At 44.0% G+C, this 9,838-nt stretch overlaps 1 protein-coding gene across 4 annotated transcripts in view; it reads right to left on the reverse strand.

The window, feature by feature from the left end:
• The window catches only part of LOC126980191 (discoidin domain-containing receptor 2-like), a 274,256-nt gene extending 264,619 nt beyond the window's left edge, over positions 1-9,637 (reverse strand). For all 4 annotated transcript variants that reach the window (XM_050829813.1, XM_050829814.1, XM_050829811.1 and 1 more), the window contains exon 1: positions 9,456-9,637. The gene's annotated coding sequence lies outside the window, so the exon portion shown is untranslated. The remainder of the gene's footprint in view (positions 1-9,455) is intronic.
• Between the last annotated feature and the right edge of the window lie 201 nt (positions 9,638-9,838).

Here is a 9,838-nt window from a genome sequence, read left to right on the forward strand (position 1 = left end):
CTCTCTCTCTCTCTCTCTCTCTCTCTCTCTCTCTCTCTCTCTCTCTCTCTCTCTCTCTCTCTCTCTCTCTCTCTCTCTCTCTCTCATTAGGATAATCAGCTAATATAATTTATCTTCCTTTCTTATCTGTTCCTCATCAGACTTTCTCTTAACATTCAATATCTCCTCCTCCTCCTCCTCCTCCTCCTCCTCCTTCTTCTCCTCCTCCTCCTCCTCCGGCTTCTCCTGAGTGCTCATTCTTCTCGTCCTGTTCTTCCTCCTCTTCTTCGTCTGTAATATCCTTTCCTTTTAGTGCGGCTTATTTTAGCTTCTCACGGCACAACCATTGTCCTTAATTTTTTCCTCCTCAATCACTCCTTCCTCTCTCTCTCTCTCTCTCTCTCTCTCTCTCTCTCTCTCTCTCTCTCTCTCTCTCTCTCTCTCTAACACCAATAATAATTATGAACTAAACTTCCAGACAAATCGGTCATAGGAAGTTTTATTTTTCCCTTTTTTCTTTATCAGTGAGGGGAGCAAAAGAGGGCAAGGCCATGAAGGGGGGGGGGGAGAGAGAGAGAGAGAGAGAGAGAGAGAGAGAGAGAGAGAGAGAGAGAGAGAGAGAGAGAGAGAGAGAGAGAGAGAGAGAGAGAGAGAGAGAGAGAGAGAGAGAGAGAGAGAGAGAGAGAGAGAGAGAGAGAGAGAGAGAGAGAGAATGGATGGGAAAAATACGGGAAAAGAAGAGCTTGCGATACCTATAGTAATGAATAAGGATAATAGAAATTGATGGGGAAAAGATGGAGACAGTAAGATCAGTGAGATAAATGAAAATGTAAAAAGAAAAGAGAAAACCAGATGTAAAGAAGAGAAGGCAGAGAAGATGAAAGGAAAGGAGGATGATTAAAGAGGAGGAAAAGTAGAGAGAGAAAGAAAGAGAGGGAAATCGTTGCAGAAAAGAGAGAGAGAGAGAGAGAGAGAGAGAGAGAGAGAGAGAGAGAGAGAGAGAGAGAGAGAGAGAGAGAGAGAGGGGGGGGGGGTAAAGGGTAAAGTAGGATTTCGATTTTAATATACCAAGTAGTCGGTGAGGGAGTGTGGCAGCGGCGCCCCGTTTTCATTGTGGTCTGGATGAGGTCGAGAGGGGGAACTGGCGCAATTACGTTCACCCTTTGTCAATGTCGCTACACTTGGCGGGGTGAGCGAGGTAGAGGAGCAGGGTAGGGGTGGAGGGCGCGGGGCCTATCATGGCTTTCTTCTTACCCTGTTGCTGGTGTACTCTCTCTCTCTCTCTCTCTCTCTCTCTCTCTCTCTCACGCACCTCTGTTCGTGTTGTCTTGCAGTGCGTGGGAACTTTTTAGTAATGGTTGTGAGGCGTGATTCGAATTCCATGCCCGTCTGTCTGCCTGTTCCTCTGTCTGTCTGTCTGTCTGTCTAACTGTCTCTCCTCCTCTGTGTGCGTGTTTGTCCTGCTTAACACATGTTTTCATTCTTCTTTTTTTTCTCTCTTTGTATACTTCTTGCTTCCTTGTCATTTGAATGACCTCTCTCTCTCTCTCTCTCTCTCTCTCTCTCTCTCTCTCTCTCTCTCTCTCTCTCTCTCTCTCTCTCTCCACCGATCTCTGTATCTTTCTTCTTTTATCTTTAAAGCTTCTCGTTTTTACACACCTATATCAGTATATTGTTTCACATCATCTGATCATATTTTTTTTCTATTCTTCCTCTTCCTCTTCCTCCTCCTTCTACGGTTTATATGAAAACTGAGAGAATCTCATCCCTAGGGACTTTCAGAAACACTTTAACAAGATACCACACGGACACGCAAAAAGCTGCTATCACGAGGCATATATAGGAGACAATCTGACTACATGGATGAGAGATAGACTTGCCGGTGGAAAACAACGAGTTTTTTTCTAAATGGGGAAACTTCCGAATGGCTTCCCTCCGTTAACAGTGTCGCAACAGTCAGAGCTGCTATCCTTCTTTATGGCAAACACGAACGACTAGAAAAAGGACCTCGCCCACTATCTCAGTTTGCTGATGAGGCAAAGTGGGTGCAAAAGCCTTAACAGCGGCAAACTGCGGAATCTTTCAAGTATTCCTTGATATTTAGGTCTGAAAAGCGGCAAGTGTCCTTCAATCTTAACAAGTGTAAAATCATACGTTTTGGGCCCAACAATGGTACCCAGACGTACATACAACATGCGTGGGAAGCCCCGCCCAAGCTTGGGTGAGAAAATACCTGCCACGAAAATACCGTCGTTAAGGCCACAGCTGCATGAAAAACGGCTGGTGAAACTCTGGGCAGTATTATAAGACATTTCGCCGCCCAAGAACACATATTTGACAAGGCTTTCGTAGGAGTCGTGGGCATTTCCAGTAGTAGTTTTATGACCCTGGTGTTAGTTTGACCCTTCTTCTGTACCGTGAACCTAAGGAAACACTCATTAGAACCCGACTGACCCGCTCTTTGACCTTTAGAAATTGTTAATGTGAGAAGCGAGAGTGTCTTATAATACCAACCTCTGTGTCCTTACGTTACGGGAGGATTTAAGTACAGGGGCAAGATCATCAATGCCGATATATTTTTTTTTTAGCTCCAGGCTATCAAGAGCGAGGGATAACGGGGTACTAATTCAATTAAGACAATTCAGAAGAAATATCGGCAGGAAACTTTCCACATATCGCGTCATCTACTGGTGCAACAACATTCCTGAAGTCGTTAATGCTAATACGACCAACTTAAAAAAAAATAACATTGGCAGTTACTTTGTTGCGTCAGAAGTAAACTAAACAGCCTCGCACGTACGATAAGAAAATGCTTTAATCTGTTCAGCACGTCACGCAAGTGGTGGTATTAAGAGAAGACTGAGGAGAAGATAAAATCAATAGAACGGGCAGCACACAAGCTTTCTGTTGCTGGATCGCCCATGTTTCCATGTTTCCTCCTCCTCCTCCTCTTGTCACTTATCCCCTTGTTCCTCCTTTACCAACACCTCTTATTTTTCCGAGTCACTCTTCTCTTAGTTAACCTCAGCATACTTCCTATTCACACTCTTGTATTCCTTTCCCTTTGCCTCTCATCTTTTTCCTCCTCCTCTTTCTCCCCTTCATGTTTCTTACGACATAGCTACATCTAAAAGTCCTCCTTCACTCTTATTCTCCAGCACCACTTCACTCTTCTTCTTCTTCCTCCTCCTCCTCCTATTCACTCTCCTCCTCAATCCTCCTCCTCCTCCTCCTCCTCCTCCTTCACCTCTTCACAATCAAGTACAAGACCCATTCCAAGGCGTCTGCTGCTCCGTTTCTCCCAATCGAAAGTCTATGGAGCAGAAAATTTAGAAAGTCCGCCAGGGCGAAGGTGTCTACGGAAGAGGAGAAGCAGGAGGAGGAGGAGGAGGAGGAGGAGGAGGAGGAGGAGGAGGAGGAGGAGGAGGAAGAGGAGGAGGAGGAAGAGGAGGAGAAGAAGAAGGAGGAAAAAGGAAGGGAGAAGCAACAGGACTAGAATGTGTAAATGAAAAATAAACTGTATTATAAGTGGAAAAAATGAAGATAATGATTACATGAACTATGAGAACACACACACACACACACACACACACACACACACACACACACGCAGACATACACACACACACACACATACACACACCTTAGAGCTCACACCCCATAACTTCGTCTCTTCCTCTTCCTCCTCCTCCTCCTCCTCCTTCTCCTCCTCCTCCTCCTCCCCAGTGATTTAGGCGCAGTATCGGGGGAACACACTGGGTTTGTCGCTTCTTAATGGAGTTCGGGAAATACAAGGGGTCCAAATAACCTCAAAATGGGCGATTTAAATGGGTTAAAGACGACCCATTAAACACTTAAATTTGTCCCCCTCTTCTCTCTCTCTCTCTCTCTCTCTCTCTCTCTCTCTCTCTCTCTCTCTCTCTAAACCTATCTACAACTTGGTTACAGATTGTTTTATGCTACCTAAATCCTTGTAAACTGTTATCCTCTCTCTCTCTCTCTCTCTCTCTCTCTCTCTCTCTCTCTCTCTCTCTCTCTCTCAGACCATTGAACAAGTGGGGAATACCAGAGAGAGAGAGCGAGAGAGAGCGGGGGGGGGGGGGGAGAGGTCGCTGTAGGTAATTGACTACGGCATGAAGAGAGGGAGAGGAAAAAGGGAAGGGAGCATGGGAGGGAGAGGAGGAAAGAAGGAGGGAGTAGAGGAAGCTAGAGGGGAAGGGAGGGAGAAGAGGGAAGGGAGGAGAAGGAGGGAAGGAAGGAGAAGGAGGGAGAGGGGAAGGGAGGGAGAGGAGGAGAGGGAGGGAGAGGGGAAGGGAGGTGAAGGGAGGGAGAGGAGGAGAAAGTGAGGAAGGAGATGAAGGGAGAGGGGAAGGGAGAGATGATAGGGAGGCTTTGGAGGGAGAGGGAGAGAGAAGGGAAAAGAGGGAGGTAAAGGGTGGGAGGTTAGGGAGGGAGTGGAAGAGAGGGAGGTAGAGGGGAAGGGAGGAAGGAGAGGAAGGGAGAGGGGAAGGGAGAGATGATAGGGAGGCTTGGGAGGGATAGGGCGAGAAGGGAAAAGAGGGAGATAAAGGAGAAGGGAGGGAGGTTAGGGAGGGAGGGGAAGAGAGGGAGGTAGAGGGGAAGGGAGGGAAGTTTGTGTGGGAGAAGAGGAGGAGAGAAGAAGGGAGGGGAAGGGAGGGAGGAAGACGAGAAAAAGGGAGCAGAGGGAGACTTGAAAGGAAGAGAAGGAGGGAGAGAGTGAGGAAGAGGAGAAAGGCGGGAGACTTGTGAGGGAGAGGAAGAGAGGAGGGAGGAGAGGGAGGATGAGGAGGAAGGGGGGGAGGGAGGAAGGGAGAGGAAGGAGAAACATATCCTGCAACTCTCCCGTGGTGGTATTTTTAAGAGTGAAATAAGGGAGAGGGAGAGGGAGGGTGTGAGCGAGGCGTCCGGAGCGTGTAAAGGGGAGATGTGTGAGAGGGAGGGAGGGAGAGGAAAGGGAGGAGGAGGGGAAGCTTGAGATGGAGGGTGTATGGGGAGTGAAGCGTGGAGGAATGGAAAAGAAGAGAGAGAGAGAGAGAAGAGGGTAGGGAGACCTGGAGAGAGATGGATGGAGAGGAAAGGACGGAAGGGGGGATGGGGAGGTAGAGAGATGAGATGAGGAAGAATATGAGAAAAAAGAGGAAAAGGGAAGGGGAGAAATGAGGAATGAGTGGGGTGTGTCTAGCGCGGGACGGAAATATGGGAGTCGAATATCCATTTAATTAACTAAAAATACACCGTAACGAGGCTGTTTTACCATTTACGCTTTATGGATCCGAATCCCTTGAAACCCGAGATGCTGCGACTCCTCCAAGGATCAAAGGTCGGAAGGTAAGAACTTAAACGTCCCCAAGGTAAAAATTATGAATCCAAAAGTTTTTTTTTTTCGTAGAATTTAATGTTTAAATGTCTCCCGGGAAAAAATTAAATGTTTAACAGGTAAAAAAAAGTCGCAGATTATTAATAATGCCTTCATGTAAGTATCCATTTCAATGTTGTATTTAGAACTTAGAATTCACATACACTTCAGATATATTTCTCGACTTTCCGAGTAAAAAACTTCTAAATCGTAAGAAGTTAAAATTTTGAAGATAAGGTTGAATGTGTGCAGGTAAACAGTAAAGTCTGAGACGCACACAATAGCTGCGCGTTGTGTCAGTGGTCATATCCGTTACTTCAGCAAACGAGCCTGTGGTGGTCAAGAGCCTCTTTATAAAAACAGGACATAACTTAAATGCACATGCTTGTTAGAATCTAAAAGCATGAAAGTGAGAATTTCAGTTATATACGTACGATACATAAAACAGGAAAATAAATGTCGCAAACGGAACTTTTAATGTGCTGTTGCAAAAAATATTTTACCCTCTGGTGAAAATGTGTTTTGCAAATTAATGGCGCTTTAAATACCCCAGAATGAGACTTTAAATACTCTCTCTCTCTCTCTCTCTCTCTCTCTCTCTCTCTCTCTCTCTCTCTCTCTCTCTCTCTCTCATGTATGGAATGCTGTCGATCTAAAAAATACTTGAGGCACACTTGAAGACTCGGCTGCAGCGGGTCAGGATAGGCAATGTTGCAGAGCTTAGGCAAACTTGGGCTATAAATTCCCTAAACATCTAAGTTTTAAGTATTCAGAAGCCTTAACGCGGCTCACCATACCAAGAGCAGCCTTTTCTTTTGAGGGGCTTCGTCGTGTTAAAAAAAAGTTGACGTTCATGTGTATTAGATCTTTTTTCTAACGTCTATATTTTTTTTTCTGCGGTCATTGAAAGCAGTTTTTTTTTTTCTTCTTCATGTGATTAGTTTTTTTTTTCATTTTTTGTTTTACCAATATCTTTCTTTTCGACATGTTATAAAAATACACTGATGGTAAAGTGTTTTCAAAGAGAACTCTACACAAACACTCTCTCTCTCTCTCTCTCTCTCTCTCTCTCTCTCTCTCTCTCTCTCTCTCTCTCTTTCCCCGTCTCATTTTCCCCCATCATCCACCAGCTTCTGTTCCTTTCATCTTTCCCTTCCTGCTTCTCTCACATGATCTCCCCTTCCGTCTCTTCCCCTTCACTTGTCACTTTATTATTGTACTCTTCCTCTCACACTCTCCCCATCCCCTTACACCCTCTCCTCCCCTCCCCTCCTCCCTCTCCTGTTGCCCCTCTTTGGCAGTTCTCATTTCCGTTCTTCTTATGTTATTTCCTTTTCTCGCTACTGACTTCCGTGCCCTTGATTTTTTGCTGTGATAATCTAAATGCAATCACACACACACACACACACACACACACACACACACACACACACACACACGCAGACAGAATGACAGACAGATATAAATTAAGCATTATATACAAAAACAAGTCACCGGAAACAAGAACGAAGCGAAAAAGAAAAAATGCCATTCGATATTTACCATAGAAGTAAGGATGTACATGATGATAATAGTAATAATTCATTCATAAACAGGATTTCTGTCTTTAAGTAAAATTTGCATAGAAATCGGTTAACCATCACCACCTTCACCCGCTCGTTTCCCGGACGTGCTCTGAATGCAAGAACAAACTCCATAATGACAAAACACGCGACAAAAACTAACCGCCCATTCATTCCCAGAGTAAACAAATACTTCAGCTTATGGATTTAAAGTATTCATCCATCACGTCCTCACATCCTTTACGGAGCGAGGCGGTGGCGAGTGGCTGTGACTCGCCTGATATTTAAGGTTACGAAAGTTCCATCACCACCATCAACAACACCCCAGTCACTCCTAAGAGCTCTCAATGACTGGGTTAACTTTTCCTTTCCTCTTGTTTTTATCCGCCTTGCCGCCTATTGACACTTAGGGATGACAAAAGGCTATATCACCGCCATCACCAACACCAGCAACACCCAGTCACTTCCTCCAACACCTCTCGATGACTGGTGTAACTCATCCTTTCCCTCTTGTATGCTCCCCCTTGCCGCCTATGAGCAAGTGACAGGCTAGGTAAAGAATCAAGCCAGTGTAGGACGTAAGGCAAGGGCGGCTTACCATGAGCTAAAATAAATAATAAAATGTGCAAGAAATATACGTAACATGATGCTCCTAGAAAATAAAATGCCAATATATTCATCAAATATAATTAGTTTATGAAAAAAAAGCATGAGCCGTTAGAGCACAGGACGCTCATTCAAGCACGCCAATATGTTTTACTTGCTGTTTATTACACTTGTTTATTATTAAAATCTACTTCCGCATCAACTCATTTCTATATTCACTTTGAGGGTATGAACTAGACTACATTTCTTATTGTCCTGTTCATCGTTGCTTTCCCTACTATTAGACAGCAATATAAGTTTACCTTTGAATTATTTTACTCAAATATTTTTAAGGATATACATTTTTTTTCTTTTTTTTTGTGTGTACTTTCCCTTCATCTCATTGGTTGTACCACTTATCTTGTTTCCATATACATATTTTTTGTATTGAACAGCTAGGCTATTCTTCTTTAAAATTGTTTTACTTCACTTTGCATTAATTTCTAGTAAACATTAAGCTATACGTCTTTTTGCTAGTTTTATTTTACTTTGTATTATTTCATCATGTGTTGCAGCCCATCCTAATTTCATGTGTACTCCTGAAGTAATGGCTGGTGATTAACGAACCTCGCTGGACGTCAGAGAATATAACTACAAACAATGCACATTTTACCCACGTTCAACATCAGGCTACAAACACACAAAGAAAAATGTTTCGATCCGTCCTTTATTTTCGCCCAGTTGCTCAAGCGAACGACCATCGTTTTATTATTATTTACTGCATGAATTATGTTACTCCCTCATGTAGTAATATTTCATGGCGACGGCAATAAATATTATAACTACGTTCCACATGAGAGCACAGCCGTCACCTGTCAACTATGACCCTTCCCGTCCGAAGCAACGCAACTTCAAACTTGTTTTTTTTTTTTCCATCAGCTATAATGTGGTTACTAGGCCAGAATTTTTAGGTAGTTTGTTTTGATCATGTTTCATTCAATTCAATACTTAAACTCTTTATAGTTTATAGTTAGTTTATATTTCATAGTTGATGATGTTGCATATACAACGTTATTAAACAGTTCTTATATTGCAATAAATTACAAATCTAATCGGCCGTTTAGAGTGGAGTTGGCGTGTGGGTGAAGCAACGCACCTCCTGACGAACGCTCCACCTTAGTTAGTTAGCAATCGTAAATAAACAAACACACAATCACATTATAAGACATCTTCAGGACACACCAACATACTTCTACTATAAAAAATATGGTGTGTGTAAGTTCCTTTCCCTCGTCGCTCAACAAACTATGAAACACGTGTACGATCACACCACCCAAACAGCTGTTGGTGGGATCGGTTATTAACCTTAAACTACACTTTCCTCTTTTAAATCGCATTCAGCTCATTCATTCACTTTGCTGCCTCCTATGGGCCGTCAAGAGCACAAGGTCAATGGTCGGTATTTTAAGACACTTTCAATTCTCACATCAACTATTTCTAAAGGTCAAAGAGGGGGTCAATCGGGTTTTAATGAGTGTTTCTTTAGGTTCACGGTGCAGAGGAAGGGTCAGACTACCACCAGGGCCATAAAACTACTACTGGAAATGCTCAAGACTCCTACGAAAGCCTTGCCAAATGTGTGAACTTGGGCGAAGAAATGTTTTAAAATACGACCCTATGCCCTCACTACATTTACAACTGCGGACGATCGCATTTTCTATCGCCATTATCGAGCACAGACAGGCGTCATGTCAGCCGTCTCGCCCTCAACACCTCCATCACAGCACACTCCAAAACCCATCACTGATTCTTTTTGCGCCTCACTTGTCAGTCTTACACTTTAAAACACGCAGCACGTAATAAGAACACAGTAATCTCAATGAAATATCTACCATATCAACCCACAGCTTCGTTACTCATCAAACATAACACTGCTTCACCTCAACACTCACCGTCTGCTCTTCCCTCGGCGCTCGCAGCCCCCCTTCTGCTTGTGCCACGTAACTTCCATCTCACACTTCCTCCCGGGCACCTTATCTCCCCGCCGGCCACCACTCGTCTCTCAAAAGCACCGCAAACGCCACAAAATCCACGAAAAACAGCACGAGTATCAAGTTACCGCGTTCACTCCCGCCGACCAGCTGAGACATGCTGCCGCGACGTCACTGCCCGGCTGCCAATAAGGGGGAGAGTTGCCCACACGTAACTTACTGACGCTCTCTGATTGGTTCATGCTTAGTTGGTAATAAAACGTTTTGATGGGTATTGTTGTATTGGTCCATTTCCCATGTATTTCATATTGATCATAAGACTCATATGTTTGAACAGCGATGCA

The sequence above is a fragment of the Eriocheir sinensis genome, chromosome 43 (genome assembly GCF_024679095.1).
Source record: "Eriocheir sinensis breed Jianghai 21 chromosome 43, ASM2467909v1, whole genome shotgun sequence".
NCBI lineage: Eukaryota > Metazoa > Arthropoda > Malacostraca > Decapoda > Varunidae > Eriocheir > Eriocheir sinensis.